Source organism: Phoenix dactylifera, chromosome 1, assembly GCF_051530095.1.
Source record: "Phoenix dactylifera cultivar Ajwa chromosome 1, Ajwa_hap1_PhDact_Kaust_v1.1, whole genome shotgun sequence".
Classification (NCBI taxonomy): Eukaryota; Viridiplantae; Streptophyta; class Magnoliopsida; order Arecales; family Arecaceae; genus Phoenix; species Phoenix dactylifera.
The window spans coordinates 13,907,501-13,925,636 of NC_143190.1; the positions used below are offsets into that span (position 1 = coordinate 13,907,501).

Consider the following 18,136-nt stretch of genomic DNA (forward strand, 5'->3'; position numbering starts at 1 on the left):
AAGGAGTGGAGACATTGATATGTCACACAGATGAATTGTAAGGGTATATTTCACTGAACGTGACCAATTTCGGAATGCTTTACTGTCAAGATATGTTCCGAGTGGATATGGGCTATAAGTATCCTTCAGACCTGAGATCACCATAGTGATTAGCAAGCAACTCACTGTACTTTGGTACCAGACTAGCATAATTTCTAATTCTGGGACAGAAGATTACTGGGTGCAGTCAAGTACTTGCAAAATCAATGTGTGAGTCAAGATGGAATTGACCCCTTCTGGAAATAGAAGATAATGCTTTGTGTTCAATTTAGCAAAACTTTGGCCAAGATAATCCTTGTGAAGAGTCACAGAATTTCTAAAGTTGATCACATAGAGGATGTACTTATTACAGAGTTGACAGTGAACTCTGAAGTCGTCCTGAGCATTTGGAGTCATAGGGATGAATTATACAGTAACCATAGTCTAAGGATTTTTGAATGTTGCTTTGCAATCATTCGGCCTATTCGAACGTCGGGTACCATTGCTAGAGGGGTCACATGAATAGAAGTTTCTAGGTTGATCAAATGGCTAATTGATGATTAAGAATCATTCAGGGGTAATTTGGTTAATTTAATTGACAAATTATCCTAAGCAAAAGTTGCATTAAAATAATTATTAAATTATTGGAGGATAAATTAGCAATTAGATTGCTAATGAACTCAATTTGATTGAGTAATTGGGCTTAGGTTGAGCCAAATTGAATAGGATTCAATTTGGGCTGCATCAGGGTTTGACCTAATTGGATTGGGTTCAACCCAAATAGATTGAGCTTGACCCAATTGATGGGACTTGATCCAATTGGATTGGGCTTGATCCAAATCAATTAGAAGATCTTATTTGATGAAGATTATGAGTCCAAATAATCAGAATTGGATAAGAAGAAAAATCTCTAAATTTTAGGAACCCATCCTTATCCTTCTTAGAGAAGAATGATACCTTGATTTATCCCCAAGATTTTTCATGCCTATCCTCTTTATTTTTGGCCAAAAAATTGGCATGAGAAGAGAGGAGGCGTGGGGCTATATTTTCTATAAAACTGGTGCCTCAAATCTTCCTAAAAAGATTTAAATGAATTTTCTAATTTGTAGGGATTGCATGGCGCATGAAATAGGGTGGTCTGCGGCTGAACTTTGGACGCATGAATTTCTATCTTTTAGGGATCCAAAATGCACGAAATTTGGATATGTTTATCTCCTCTTAGCTGCCAAATCATCATATTTTTTTGGGAATTTTATTAGCCAAATTAATTGGCTAAATTAGGTGTGAGGCATGGGAGTGTCTTTTGGTTATAAAAGACCACGCCTAAGGTTCAGAATATACAATATTTAGAGGTTTCAAAAAATTTTGAAAAAATTTCTGAGGGTCTCCATCCCTTTTTCTCCTTCTTCCTCACGTCCATCCTCCATCTCCTTGAAGAACAATTAAAGGTTGAGTATTTAGAAGGAGAAAGCTTCAACCATTGCAGTGTTCCTGCGCGAGCTAGCACTCCTGCAAAAAACAATCTACTTAGGGCTTCGCGTGGACAATCTATAGAGGCCGGACATGTGTGCGGCTGCAAAGCGTGATCAAGGAGTCATCCAAGATCTCCAAGGAATCAGGTATGAGATTTGATCTCATTAAAATTAAGATTAGATCTTAAACATGGTTGCTGAAATTTCAGGATTGTTGAAATTTTAGAATTGTATATTAGACATACAATCATTGTTTCATACATTACTTAAACATTTAAATCATGGTTCTTATTTTGTTGTTAAGATCTGATATCTAGCATGCATGAAAATTAAATAGTTTAATTTTAAAATGCTTTCGCTGTAATTTTTGAAAATAAATGCATGCAAAAGAGATCCTTTCATCCATGTCGTCTATTTCATGGATATTTGTATAGATTTAAAATTACTAGAACTCATCATCTGGGTCGAACACATGATACAACTATGAATCTGGATGATACTTTAGAGATCATGTAAAGCCTAAAATAAATAATTTTTAAATAATTTTAGAAATTAAATCAATAGTTTGTAACCAATTAATTCAACTAAATAAATCTACTATAATCAAATAACCAATTTGTTTGATTTTAAAATTTTAAATGTTTATCAGTATTAGAAAATAAATTAATTAGTAACTCTGATGCTATAATTCTACAACCAACCCATTTAAGACTAAGCGTCTCTCTAAAAGGAAAAATAATAGTGCGAGTTTTACAGCCTAATGAGAATTTTCATATGTACATCAATATAGATAAATAAATTTAAAATAAAAATTAACCATAAACATATTAAAATGCAGGTAAAATAAAATTCGATTATTCAATATAGTTTAAATAAATTCATATAAATTTATATACATAAATGCACATCATCAAATATATATCTCATTTAAGAAAATATACCAGATATATCATCAATTTAAAGCTTTTGTTCAATAGTGATTTCATGTCTTACTTTTCATTATTATTCAGATTTTTGATCAATATTTATTTTTTTTTTAATTTGGATTATCTAAGGTCATGCTTCGGCCTATGACTGGCAAACCCTAATTTTCATGCTTCGGCCTACGGTAGCAAATCAAAATAATTGTACTTTAGCCCGCGGTGACAAAACAAAAATATCCGCGTTTCATTTCATAGTAGTAAATCAAAACATCTGTGCTTCAGCCTATGGAGGAAAATCAATTTATCACAATTTGGCCCATGATTGGCAATTCATAACATATCTAGTTCAAATTTTTTTGTTCATCAATCAAATTATTCAATCTGATCCATGCCAGAGAAAAATATAATTTCATATTATATTTTTTGCCAAGTTTCAACATAACTAGCATGATATTTCAAATAGCCAAAATCATAATCCAAGAATCAAAATCATCGATATTTGTTATATATATATATATATATATATATATTAGCAATCATGCGCAAATGATGCAAAATCCAAAATCATCGATACGTGTTACAAAATATATATTATCTATTTAGGTGATTGTGTATAGAAATTTTTATCTTTACTGGTCTCAAACTCAAGTACAGGAACATTGATCCACTCTTTGATTTATGAACTCAGCGGTAGGGTGCCTTATTCAATACCTCGCCAAGATGGTTACTCCCCTCAACTCCAGTGAGATCTCATGGCCAGATTGACTAAAAATCTCTAAAAAATCCTCCCCGAAGGGCTCAATACACCACTCAAATTAAAGGATCCTTGAAGATGGATGCTAGAGAGGAGTTAGGGAGCTACTTTTATAGACAAAAGAGAGAGTTTAGAGAAGAAAAGCATGGCCCTAGAGTCCTTCATCCAACACGATTTGGAAAGAAGATGGACTTCTATCTTGAGTCTACTTTCCCAAGCGAACTACATGAGAATTTTTTTATCCTTTCTCTCTCACCTCACTGCAAGGCATGTACGGGTCCACCTATTTCAGGTTGGGTCATTACATTCTCTCCCTCTTAAAATAATTTTATTCTCGAAAATAACGTATCTAAAATTTCAAAGGGTGAGGATACTCAATTCTTATCTCATCCTTGAGCTCCTAAATAGCCTCCTGGGAAAAGAAATTCAAGTCCTCTATCACACCTTTCGAATTAGAACTAATATTTTCAACCAATTCAAAATGACTTAAACAACAACTCTTTCGTTGTGCACTCTAATTTAAACGCACTAAAATGCATTGAGTTCTTTATATAAGTTCCACTCAAAAATCTTTATTCTATACTAGATTTGATAAGGCTCAAAATTTGTCAAACCCCACTGATTATAACTTCGAGACAAATTGTCAATCAGAAGCTAAATCCCATGGATCACTTCTGATGGTGTGCGTACAGAGGGCTAAGCATGAATTTCAGAAAATTTTATGCGGAGAGAACGGGTTAAACATTTTAACCCAAAATATGCTTGATATTTTAGATATTTTGACTCTGGTACCAGTCGAAGACAGTCTTCAACTGCACATCACATGTGGCGCGGGCTCAGTCCCAATACATAGGGTGACACCCGTGCATACCTATCAAAGCACTCATCATATGAGCCCCCGGGTGGAGAGCCACGCTTCGTCACACGATCACGCGTGAGAGTTTCCGGGAATCGGATAGTCTCCACTAATCCTTTGCTTTGACACCAAAAATCACAAAGCCCTCAGATTCCGAGGATTGTGTGATTCAAATAAATATGCATAAATCACAACTTCTTGTGATTTGAAGATTGAGATCATATCTCAACCGTAAAAGAGATCAGATCTCTTACCTTTAGAAGGGGGTTCCTTCAAGGATGCTTCACAGCCGCACAAGCGTCCGGCCTCAATGACTCGTCCACGCGAAGCTCCGGAATGATCAGCTTCTCGGGGAGTGCTAGCTCGTAGGGAGGCAGAAGGTTGGCTGAAAGGGAGAAGAAGGAAAAAGATGGACCTTCACAGCTCAAGAACTCCTTCTTGGGCTTTCACCTTTAGAGCTTCTCTCTCCTCTCACTCTCTTTCGCTAGTGCTCTTCATCTAAAGAAGAAGGAAGAGGGGTGGCCTATTTATAGGCCAAGAAGAAGGTGAGGTGTCCTGCCAGGACACATGTCACACATGCAAAGAGGTAAAGTGGCCTGGAGGGCGATGTCATGGATGACCTCATGAGGCATATGAGGTCATGGATGACATCAGGAGTGTGAGGTGTCCAGGCTTGCCACATGTCACACATGCAAGCAAAAGAGATGTCCTGCTCCGCCACGTGTCACGCATGCAAAAGGATGAGGTGGCCGGGATGTGGATCCTATATACAGTATGTGGGTCCCATAAATGCAGGACGTGGGTCCCACATATAGTATGTGGGTCCCACAAAGAGAAGGGAGTCCTAGTCATACTAGGATCATAATTGATTTTAATCCAATTTAACTCAAGCCAAATCTGATTTGGTTGGGGACAAATTAGACATTTTCACCAAACCAATTTTGGTGTCAATTACGGTTTTACCAATTTTAAATCATATTTGAATTTGATCAAGCCCAATCTCTATTACTCAATCAAATTGAGTCTAATCAGTGATCCAATCACCAATTAACTTCTCCAAGCAACAATTGCTTAGGGCAATCAGTCAATCACATTGACTATTTACCTCTAGACGATTCTCAATCGTCAATCAGCCATTTGATCAATTCAGAAACTTCTAAGCGTGTGACCTCACAGGTTCGAACCTAAGCCGGTAGTACAAGAACACTTCCTGCACTAATCGAAGTAACCATCTAGCAATGGGACCCGACGACTGGATAGGCCGAATAGATGCAAAGAAACATTCTAGAACCTATGGACTATGGTTACCGCATAATTCATCCTCTTGACCACAAATGTCCAAGACGGGTTAAGAGTCTGTCAACTCTAAAACTATCCATCCAGAAATATGTTTCAATTCAATAAGTCAAGTGATAGTGATTTAACTTTTCCTGGCCAGGGTACTACTTAATTGAAAATATAAGGCATTCACCCTTATTTCTAAGGGAGGTCAATCCCATCTTGATCTGCAACTGACTACCACAAGTACTTGACTGGACCCAAAAACCTTCCGTCGCTGGATTAGAAATTCAGATAGTCCGGCACCAAAGTACAGTGAGTTGCTTGCAAGCCGCCGGTTGCAATCTCAGGTCTAAAGGATACATATACCCATATCCACTCGGAACAACTCTTGACAAGAGAGAGTCCGTCAATTGGTCACGTTCAGTGAACGTACACTACCATTCACCTGTATACCATACTAGTATCTCTATACTCTTTGATTTGGAAGACAACCAACAAATATGATATACAATGACCTACGCCCGATAATACTATCGTCCTATTAATAGTATATCATACGGTTATGAACATTTAAGGATCTGTGTGACAAAATCATATTTAATTACACAAAGCAGTCCTAAGGACTTCATCACATCGGAGTTTGTGAAGATGTTCTGGTGATGAATAAATACCATGTTATTTATAATTGATTCAAATATATTTACAATCAACAATTGATTGGATTTAGGACATAATTCCCAACAACTCCCACTTAACCTAAAGTCAATCAGTATAGTATCGTATACCCATCTTCAAGTAATAATGGTCAAACTCCTTTACACTGGGGGCCTTAGTGAAGGGGTCGGCTAAGTTATCCTTCCCGTCAATCTTTTGAAGATCAACGTCACCTCGTTCTACTATCTCACGAACAAGGTGATACCGGCGCAGAATGTACTTGGTGCGCTGGTGTGCCTTTAGTTCCTTAGCTTGAGCGATGGCCCCAGTACTATCCAAATAGACAAGGACTGGTCCACTAAGGGAGGGTGCAACTTCGAGCTCAGCAATGAACTTCCGCAGCCACACAGCTTCCTTTGCCGCATCCGATGCCGCAATGTACTCCGCCTTGCACACAGAGTCTGCTATAGTAGTCTGCTTGGAACTCTTCCAACAGACAGCCCCACCATACAGGGTAAAAACAAATCCAGACACACTCTTGCTGTCATCACGATCTGACGGAAAACTGGAATCAGTATATCCCACAAGTTTCAAGTCAGAATCTCCATAGACCAACCACTTATCCTTAGTATTTCTCAAATACTTGAGGATAGATTTTACAACGGTCCAGTGGTTCTCTCCTAGGTCAGATTGGTACCTACTCTCTACTCCTAGCGAGTGTGCCACGTTCGGTCGTGTACATATCATGGTGTACATGATGGACCCCACAGCCGAAGCATAGGGAATCCGATGCATACGGTCTCTCTCTAGCGGAGTTGTCGGACAATCTCTTTTAGAGGAAAATTCCAGAAGCTATCGAAAGATAACCCTTCTTGGAATTCGTCATGCTGAACCTTTTGAGCACGGTTTCAATGTACCTGGATTGGGATAGACTGAGCAACCTTCTAGATCTATCTCTATAGATCTTCATCCCAAGGATGTAGGATGCTTCTCCCAAATCCTTCATGGAGAATTGTAATGAAAGCCATATTTTTACTCCCTGTAGTGCAGCGATGTCATTCCCTATTAGGAGAATATCATCCACATACAGTACAAGAAATAAAACTATCGTACCATTAGCCCATTTGTATATGCAAGGTTCCTCTTCGTTCTTAACGAAGCCATAAGTTTTGATAACCCTGTCAAAACGAATGTTCCAACTCCAAGATGCCTGCTTTAGTCCATATATGTACTTTTGCAACCGACACATCTTAGACTCATCTGCAGAAATAAAACCTTTAGGCTGTATCATATACACCTGTTTCTTTAAATCTCCATTTACAAAAGCGATTTTAACATCCATCTGCCAGATCTCAAAGTCTAGATGGGCCGCAATCGCAAGCATGATCCGAATAGATTTCAGCATTGCCACAGGCAAAAACGTTTCATCATAGTCAATACCATAACGCTGACGAAATCTCTGGGCAACCAGACGGGCTTTATAGGTTTCCACCTTTCCGTCTGCGCTTCTTTTTCGTTTGAAAATCCACTTACACCCTATGGGTTTAAATCCTTCGGGTGGGTCAACCAATGTCCATACATCATTGACCTTCATGGACTCCATTTCAGATTCCATGGCTCCAAGCCATTTATCAGAGTCAGGCCTTTGCATAGCATCCATATAGGTGACGGGATCCTCATCGTTCTGATCGAGCCCAATGGGATCATCATCCCGGACCAGAAAACTGTAGTATCTATTTGGTTGATGCGGTATTCTACCGGATCGCCTAACGGGTGCAACCTCAATGGGTTCTGAGTTTGATCCAATCAAATCAGACTCTAACAGTTCAGTTCTAGTTATCTGATCCTCTACCTGTTGAACTTCATCAAGCTCAACCTTAGAGCTGTTCGTTCCTTCATCAAGGAATTTCTTCTCCAAGAAGATAGCTCTATTGCTGATGAACAACCTTTGTTCATTAGCCTCGTAGAAATAATATCTTTTGGTTTCTTTTGGGTAGCCGACAAAAAGACATTCTTCCGACCTAGCTTCCAGTTTGTCTGCTTTCAAATGACGGACATAGGCTGGAGACCCCCAAACTTTAAGGTGAGAGAGCACAGGCTTTTGACTAGTCCATATCTCATATGGAGTTTTAGTCACAGATTTACTGGGAACTCTATTAAGAATATAACAAGCGGTCTCAAGTGCATGACCCCAAAATGATAAGGGCAAAACTGTAAATCCCATCATGGACCGGACCATGTCCAACAGAGTCTGATTCCTCCTTTCAGACACGCCATTATGCTGCGGTGTTCCGGAAGGGGTCCACTGAGAGAGAATCCCATTCTCCTCCAGATATGTCAAGAAATCACTGGAGAGGTATTCACCACCTCGATCAGATCGAAGTATCTTAATACACTGTCCAGTTTGTTTCTCTACTTCATTACGGTATAATTTGAACATTTCAAATGATTCATACTTGTGTTTCATAAGAAACACATACCCATACCGAGATAGGTCGTCGGTAAATGTAATGAAATAGCTGTATCCACCTCTTGCACTAGTGCTCATAGGTCCACATACATCCGAATATACAAGACCTAATACAGCACCGGCTCGTATACCTTTTCTAGTAAAAGATGACTTGGTCATCTTTCCAAGAAGACAAGACTCACAGGTAGGTAATGATTCACAATCATTAATATTTAAAATATCCAGTGAGGCCAACCTGTTGATCCTGTTCTTGTTAATATGACCTAGCCTACAATGCCAAAGGTAGATATTAGAGACATCATCAGATCTAGGGTGTTTACTTGTAGTGTACATTTTACTTACAGGTTGTGACAATACATAAATGCCATTGTTTAATCGTCCATTGATTACTGTAACACCATTCATAATGATATCACAATAATCCTTCTTTATACGAATTTCATAACTGTTTAAGGCCAAATGATCAACGGAAATGACATTCATTAAGAAACTAGGACAATAGTGACATTCACCAAGGGCAATTATGTGAGAATTTGAAATAATTTGAATATTACCTAATGCTAGAACTGGAACAGTTCTTCCATCTCCAACATTTAGGAATTTCTCATTGTTACCGAAATTCTCAATGACTTGCAATCCTTTCAACGTATTACAGATATTAAAAGGACTCCCGATATCCAATACCCAAGTCATAATATCACATACAGAGAAATTATAAGGTGTTATCATATAACCACCTTGACCAGCAACTCTTTGCTGACTTCTCTCATTAGCACTCGAGTTAGCCTGATTCTTAATCAAAGGTCTAGTTGGCTCATCACTATCCAATAGTGATAGCGGGAACTTATAAGAGAACATTTCTGCATAAAGGACAAAACCAAGGCCTTATTAGTAAATGAATCAATTAATCTAAAGACATGGATTTTATGCAGCCGAGTCATTATCGCCCGATTAGCCTTTGTACGGCCGTGTACAAGGCTACGGCAAGGATCCTTGCCGCCAGGTTGAGAGTTGTTCTCCCTAGACTTATTGGTCCAAAGCAGGGGGCCTTTCTGGAGGGGCGGAGCATATCTGACAATGTGCTTATTGCTCAGGAGTTCATGTTTGATCTCGGTAGGGCCCCGATGAGGGGAAGCTTGATGGGGATCAAGCTTGATATGGAGCGAGCCTATGACAGGGTGAGATGGGATTTTTTGCAGCAGTCCTTGCAGGGGTTTGGCTTTCATGAGACATGGATTGGATGGGTTATGGGTTGTATTCGCGTCCCTTCCTTTGCCATTCTGGTGAATGGTACGCCATCTCAGTTCTTTGAGTCATCAGGTGGGTTGCGCCAGGGCTGCCCCCTATCTCCGCTACTATTCATTATTTGTGCTGATGCCTTATCCAGATCCCTACGCCAGGCAGTGGACACTCAGGAGTTGGAGACGTATAGACCAGTGGTTGGGGCTCCTGTGATCTCTCATCTGCTTTTCGCCGATGACTGTTTGCTTCTCGCCAGGTCGACGCAGCAGGCGGCCCGGGTTATTGGTCAGATTCTTCGGGACTACTGTGCAGCATCAGGACAGAAGGTCAACTTGACCAAGTCAGCTATCATTTTTAGCCCGAAGATTAGATTGGCAATGAAGCACTTGATACTGGAGACTTTGGGGGTGGGTGAGCAGGTGGGCACGATGACGTATTTAGGCATTCCACTATCTGATCGGCGGCTGCGGAGTGGGGATTGTTTGCCTATCGAGCTTTGTGTCAGACGTAGACTAGAGGGATGGCAGATGCATACACTATCTATGGCAGGGAGGATCACGTTGGTGCACTCGGTTCTTACATCGGTTCCTGTCTACCTTCTTTAAAATGCCATTGTCCCGGTGAGATTCCTGCGATCCCTGGAGCAGATATTCAGGGATTTTATATGGGGGAGGAGCCATGGTAGAGGTGGTGTTCACTTGATGGTGTGGGAGGTGGTCTGCCAGCCGACTAGCTGTGGAGGATTGGGGATTCAGGCCCTGGTAGTGAGGCGTGAGGTGTTAGTAGCCAGACATGCGGCTAGATTTGTGCTTGAGCCTGAGAGTCTATGGTCCTCGCTGATGAGGGCTAAGTATGGCGCCTTGGTACCTGGTGTGCGAGCGGGGCGTCGTCATTCCCCGGTGTAGAGGGAGATGTGTGCCAGAGCTACGGTAGTGCTCCCGGAGATCGGGTGGGCTATTGGCGACGGCCGGTCTATCGATGTGTTGGAGGATAGGTGGGTGACTGATTTACCGCTTTGCTGTATGCCGACCATGGTGGATTCGACGAGGTTGGCAGGGTGGAGAGTCAGTGACCTATTGGATGCTGAGGGGGGGCGATGGAGGGAGGAGTTGGTTCGGGAGGTATTTGGGGAGCAGTTGGCAAAGTTGGTCTTGGCCCGAGCGATCCCTACTGGGGGGGAGGCAGATAGGCTAGTATGGATGCCGACGGGGCGGTCACGCGTGCGAGCTAGAGATCTTCATGCATTGATCAGTAGGGAGTCAGCTCGACAGATTGAGGGTCGGTGGATATGGAGGTTGCGGGTTCATCTGCGAGTGGCCCTCTTCATCTGGAAGGTGGCTTGGGGCTGCCTTCCGACCAGGAGTTTGTTAGCCCGGCGTGGGATGAGGATCTCTCAGTGTTGTGAGGAGTGTGTAGATATCGAGGAGACCACGGAGCATGTTCTCTTGCAGTGCCCTCGGGCCCGAGAGATCTGGAGGAGGTCACCGATCCTGCTACCGGCCTCGATGACTTCGGCGCTGGACCTGATCCATCTGGTGAGAGATTCCGTGCGATGTCCTAGATCTGCTGAGGCAGGAATTTTTGTGGCGTACCTGGCCTACCATATATGGTTGGACCGGAATGCCGGTATTTTTGAGGGAAGGAGGTCATCCTCGAGGATGGTGGTAGAGCGGGCGATGCTGCTTGCGAGGGAGATTATTGGGGCGGCTGCGGGAGCCACTTCTGGGCTGGTTAGGGACATCTGGGGTGTTTATCACGCTGTTTCAGCGCCACGTTTTGCCCTTGTTTCTTGGGCACCCCCATTCCCTGGCTATCTCAAAGTGAACTTTGACGGCAGTAGGTCTGCGGATGGTAGATGTGGAGGGGTCGGATTTGTGATCAGGGACCATCTCGGCAGGATGATAGCAACAGGAGGATGGCGCACGCCAGGACTTACAGTGGCTGGAGCAGAGCTGCAGGCAGCTTGGGAGGGTATATCCTATGCGAAGCAGACATTCGGGGCCGATCAGGTGTACCTCGAGGGTGATTCATCGGTGGTGATTGATTGGATTCGGGGAGTGGATCGGTTTGGGGATGGCCACCCCCTCATCCGAGAGTCCCGCAGGATGGCCCAGATGATGGCTGACTTTCAGGCGGTACATGTGTTTAGGGAGGCGAACCGGGCAGCAGACTGGGTCGCCTCCTTTGTCGCTCGGCACTCTGGTGGTTTCCTTTGGACGTCTGCATCAGACGTCCCTCCACAGTTGTACTCTTTACTTTCCTGTGATTTGGAGGGCTGTACTCACATTCGAGTTATATGAGATGAGTAGCCGTTTTTACCAAAAAAAAAGACATGGATTTTAGTCTAAAGATTCTTCCACTATTTTATACGAATCAGGAGCCTCTACCTCTAATTCGAAGAATTAATTACTCTTAATTCTTTAGTGGGCACTAGAATCCAATAGGCTATACCTAGGCCCGGCTTTGGTCGGTATCAACCCAAATACACCTAAAGGTAGGTTCCAAACAAATTGTTTCAACTAAACAACTTCTAGTGATCATTTTGCCCCAGGAATCACTTCAGCAGGCATATATCGACACTTCTGAAAGTTCCGGTTAGGTCCAACCATTAACATGTAGCAATCAATGCAAACTATCTAATAGATGGTTAAGCCCGACTTTGGCCGGTATCCAACCGGACCACCCATTCCAATAGTTGCAACTGACTCATCATTATTGTATGACAATTTCAATGGCCGAAACGCACCAGTGCGCACACGCGCCTCCAAATGTATATAGACGCATTGGACTCATTATCACACAACTAATGGGAGGCTATGACGTGGTCATCTCCATTAACCATATCATTTTATGGACCTAATAATTTAGAGAATTTTTATAATAAAAAGCTGACTCAATCCAAATCCTCCCACTGACTTCATAAGTCAAGTATCATAGGAAATAGATTCAAGTTAGTGCACCTAAATCAGTCCAACTGATTTTCTTACAGGCATGGGTTAATTAGAGTCAATCAGAGATCCGATCAAAAGAGATTCATCAAGATGGCCAGGTAAGTGAGATCAGCGGAAGGATATGCCATTAACTTGACTGGACCGAAATCTAGCAAGTAGCTCCCAATTAAAAACCTACTGATTACAGTTGCCTTTGGCACCAACTAGTTTATCAATTTCATTTCGATCAATATCATAACTCAAGCTCAACCACGAAGCCTAAATCAACATCCATTTGGTCTAATCAAAGATATGGACTTGATCAACTACAACTATTGCAAAGATCAAGAGTAATCTTGATCCAATCTAAGAAACAACTTTAATTAGATTAGATCAACTACTCTACCAAGTTTGATTTAGCTAACCCATTACCCCATGAATTATGCAATGTCTTAGACATTCAAATCACATTTAAAGTCTAGGATCTATATCATTACTCAATTCATAATTAAGTATATTGCATTATTCATGTCTTATCTTTGTTTTGCATGCTCCATAACTTTAAATCCTTAAAACACTTTTAAGATTCAAGTTAATGATGCAAACAAACATGTTTATTCATCATATGAATAACATAATGAAATAATATAATCAGTTTACATCATATGTAAAAGATCGCATCTTGCATAGATATTTGATATCACAAAGAACCTGGACGGGCTTTGATACCACTGATGGTGTGCGTGCAGAGGGCTAAGCATGAATTTCAGAAAATTTTATGCGGAAAGAACGGGTTAAACATTTTAACCCAAAACATGCTTGATATTTTAGATATTTTGACTCTGGTACCAGTCGAAGACAGTCTTCAACTGCACATCACATGTGGCGCGGGCTCAGTCCCAATATATAGGGTGACACCCGCGCGTGCCTATCAAAGCACTCATCATATGAGCCCTCGGGTGGAGAGCCATGCTTCGTCACACGATCACGCGTGAGAGTTTCCGGAAATCGGATAGTCTCCACTAATCCTTTGCTTTGACATCAAAAATCACAAAGCCCTCAGATTCCGAGGATTGTGTGATTCAAATAAATATACATAAATCACAACTTCTTGTGATTTGAAGATTGAGATCATATCTCAACCGTAAAAAAGATCAGATCTCTTATCTTTAGAAGGGGGTTCCTTCAAGGTTGCTTCGCAGCCGCACAAGCGTCCGGCCTCGATGACTCATCCACACGAAGCTCCGGAATGATCAGCTTCCCGGGGAGTGCTAGCTCGTAGGGAGGCAGAAGGTTGGCTGAAAGGGAGAAGGAAGAAGATGGACCTTCACAGCTCAAGAACTCCTTCTTGGGCTTTCACCTTTAGAGCTTCTCTCTCCTCTCACTCTCTTTCTCTAGTGCTCTTCATCTAAAGAAGAAGGAAGAGGGGTGGCCTATTTATAGGCCAAAAAGAAGGGGAGGTGTCCCTATGAGGTGTCTGATGAGGTGTCCTGTCAGGATACATGTCATACATGCAAAGGGGTGAGGTGGCCTGGAGGGCGATGTCATGGATGACCTCATGAGGCAGATGAGGTTATGGATGACATCAGGAGGAGTGTGAGGTGTTCGGGCCTGCCACATGTCACACATGCAAGAAAAAGAGGTGTCCTGCTCCGCCACGTGTCACGCATGCAAAAGGGTGAGGTGGCCGGGATGTGGGTCCCACATACAGTATGTGGGTCCCATAAATGTAGGACATGGGTCCCACATATAGGACGTGGGTCCCACCTAGGTAGGACGTGGGTCCCACATATAGGACGTGGGTCCCACCTAGGTAGGACGTGGGTCCCACAAAGAGAAGGGAGTCCTAGTAATACTAGGATCATAATTGATTTTAATCCAATTTGACTCAAGCCAAATCTGATTTGGTTGGAGGCAAATTAGATATTTTCACCAAACCAATTTTGGTGTCAATTACGGTTTTACCAATTTTAAATCATATTTGAATTTGGTCAAGCCCAATCTCTATTACTCAATCAAATTGAGTCTAAACAGTGATCCAATCACCAATTAACTTGTCCAAGCAACAATTGCTTAGGGCAATCAGTCAATCACATTGACTATTTACCTCTAGATGATTCTCAATCGTCAATCAGTCATTTGATCAATTCAGAAACTTCTAAGCGTGTGATCTCACAGGTTCGAACCTAAGCCGGTAGTACAAGAACACTTCCTGTACTAATCGAAGTAACCATCTAGCAATGGGATCCGACGACCGGATAGGCCGAATAGATGCAAAGCAACATTCTAGAACCTATGGACTTTGGTTACCGCATAATTCATCCTCTTGACCACAAATGCCCAAGACGGGTTAAGAGTCTGTCAACTTTAAAACTATCCATCCAGAAATATGTTTCAATTCAATAAGTCAAGTGATAGTGATTTGACTTTTTCTGACCAGGGTACTACTTAATTGAAAACATAAGGCATTCACCCTTATTTCTAAGGGAGGTCAATCTCATCTTGATCTGCAACTGACTACCAGAAGTACTTAACTGGACCCAAAAATCTTCCGTCGCTGGTTTAGAAATCCAGGTAGTCCGGCACTAAAGTACAGTGAGTTGCTTGCAAGCCACCGGTTGCAATCTCAGGTCTAAAGGATACATATACCCATATCCACTCAGAACAACTCTTGACAAGAGAGAGTCCGTCAATTGGTCACGTTCAATGAACGTACACTACCATTGACCTGTATACTTTACTAGTATCTCTATACTTTTTGGTTTGGAAGACAACCAACAAATATGATATACAATGACCTACGCCCTATAATACTATCGTCCTATTAATAGTATATCATACGGTTATGAACATTTAAGGACCTGTATGACAAAATCATATTTCATTACTCAAAGCATTCCTAAGGACTTCATCACATCGGAGTTTGTGAAGATGTTCTGGTGATGAATAAATACCATGTTATTTATAATTGATTCAAATACATTTATAGTCAACAATTGATTGGATTTAGGATACAATTTCCAACAACTTCTGCCACAATCCTTAGTGATTTTAATAGCACTTATGTCCCAGTCCCTAGTGACCTTAACTCTAGGCTCTCATACTTCTTTCAAAATTTAAGATCACTAGGGACTGTAATATAAGTTGTATCAAAATTTAGGTTTATGATCACTAAGGATTATGCCAAAGGTGATCCGTAATATTCGGAATTTGATGGACCATTTGTGTTTTAGGTTACAATTTATAGGGTTTGACAAATTTTGGGGTCTTATTGATTCAAAAATTATTTAGTGAACTTAGATAATTTTGGTAGATTTTTTTCAGAGTTGCGTAGCAAAAATGTGTTAGGTTAAGTCATTTCGAATTTTGTCAAAAATATTAACTCTAAGTTGGAAGTTGTCTTAGAGGGCTTGATTTGGTTTTTCCAATTAAAGAGATTGTTTAAGAGCTTGAGAATTGAGATAAGGATTGAATATCTTCAGCCCTTTTAGCTACATTTATTTTGAGGATAGAAATATTTTTGGAAGGAGCATATGAGGCAGGGGAGAAAGGAAAAAAAATCTTCATGCAGCTCGCTGGGGGAAGCAGACTTCTGGTAGGAGTCCATCTTCTTCTCCAATGTTGTCGGGCTGAGGACCATGCTTTCCTTCTCTAAACCCTATTGCACCTGTAAAAACAACTCCCTACCTCCTCTTTAGCATCCATCTTTGAGGATCCTTTAGTTAGAGTAGTGAATCAAGCTCTTCTGAGAAGAATTTTTTGGAGATTTTTAGTTGATCCAACCACAAGATCTCACCGGAGTCGAGGGAAGCAGCCATCATGGTACCCCCGAGTTCATAAATCGAGGCGTGGATTAGTGTTCTTGTACTTGAGTCTGAGACGGGTAGAAGTAAGAATTTTTATTTGGTCATCTGTAGGAATCTACATATTTTTGTAACATATACGATGATTTTGGGGGTCGCCGAGGAAAGACGAACTACTCGGCTAAGTTGGTGGGGGTCGCCGAGGGTAAAAATAAATCATATAAGTTGAGATTCAAATTTGATTTCATGGCTGAAAATGTTATTTTTTTAAAATATATTGAAAGTATAAAATTTTCACTCTTATTTTTTTATAAATTATGAAAGTTATTTTAAAATTAAAAATAAAAATATGGGAAGCAAATATCTTACTTGCATCAGATTTTGTGTTTTTATTTTTAAAAATTAAAAAAAAAAGTGGTGCTAAACAGGGTTTAGAAAAGAAAAAGTGTGACTAGATAAGACATGACGGCAGTTCAATTTTCCAGGCGGCAAAACTCACAAGATTTCATGGAGCGATGTATGACCGAGATATCCAAGATCTCGCATTTGGAAGCCATGCCTTTCGACGGGGGATGTGACCACTGTAGCATGATCTCTACATACTGTCCCAGTATTCAGTATTTTAGGTATATCATCCAGTATTTATATTAGATTCATCAAAAATTTGAGGATTTTCCGGGCATCGCTTTGCGCAAGCCTTTGCTCACCAAGCTTGGTATGGCTGTCAAGTACAATTCCTTGGTCCCCAGTTTTTATGACCAACAAAGATATCTTTGTGCCATATAAAGTCCAGCATGAAGAATAACTAAAGAATTAATTAACTTAAGTAATCGAATGATACTCCTGGGAAATGCTCAATGAAAAAATACTTTGGAGTTATTGCTATTACAGCTCAGAAGCATACATAATCTCATCTATTATAATATATATAACATTGGATATCACAATTGCCACATATTGTATGTATAATTTTAGTATATCAGCTCAGATCAATCTCCAAAAATTATGAAATTTAATTGTCATATTTAAATTTAATATTTGTACCAAATCATAAGATTTTGCTATTGTATTAAATTGTATCTGGTCTCTATCTTTTCCATAATCATAAGATTTTATTATTGTATTTTACTATATCTGGAGGTTCAACTTGTATATAAAGCAATCAGTGCTATAAACTGTACAAACAATTTAAATCATATTTTCAATATGAATTTCTCAATTGTTATTCAATAGGTTGCATGTTTGCAAGTTTTTTTAAATCAATGTCATCAAAATTTGGGAGGAGTTAGCGTGATGGTGTCATTGACTGTTTTTTGGCGGCAGTATAGTAGTAGGTAGTGATGAAAGTAGTGGTAATGGTGGTGATGAATGGATGGAGCGACGAAGGTGATTGTGGTTTAAAGAGATGAAGATGGTCATGGAGGTTGTACATTGGTGGTGGTGGCCGTGTTAATACTTAATGGTTAGTAGAATAGCGGACAGGTGATAGCCAAAGTCGTTGAGTCACAAATGGGGAAGGAGGGGATTGGAGAAATCGAGACGGTTAAAAATTAGTGCTATACAATGCTCTCTTTTATTATACTATTTTGTTTAGAATTTTTTTACGTGTATGTCTTTATAAATTTTTAAAATTATGTGTATACTTATGAACATGTATTCTTTTTGAATGTATATCATTATAATAAATCTAAAATTGCATGTACATCCTGACAAATCAGCTACTTATATGTATA

At 40.5% G+C, this 18,136-nt stretch overlaps 1 protein-coding gene across 1 annotated transcript in view; it reads left to right on the plus strand.

Moving 5' to 3' along the window:
• LOC103711437 (squalene synthase 1-like) overlaps positions 1-18,136 on the plus strand; it is a 59,577-nt gene that overhangs the window by 39,041 nt on the left and 2,400 nt on the right. The gene's annotated exons all lie outside the window — the stretch shown is intronic.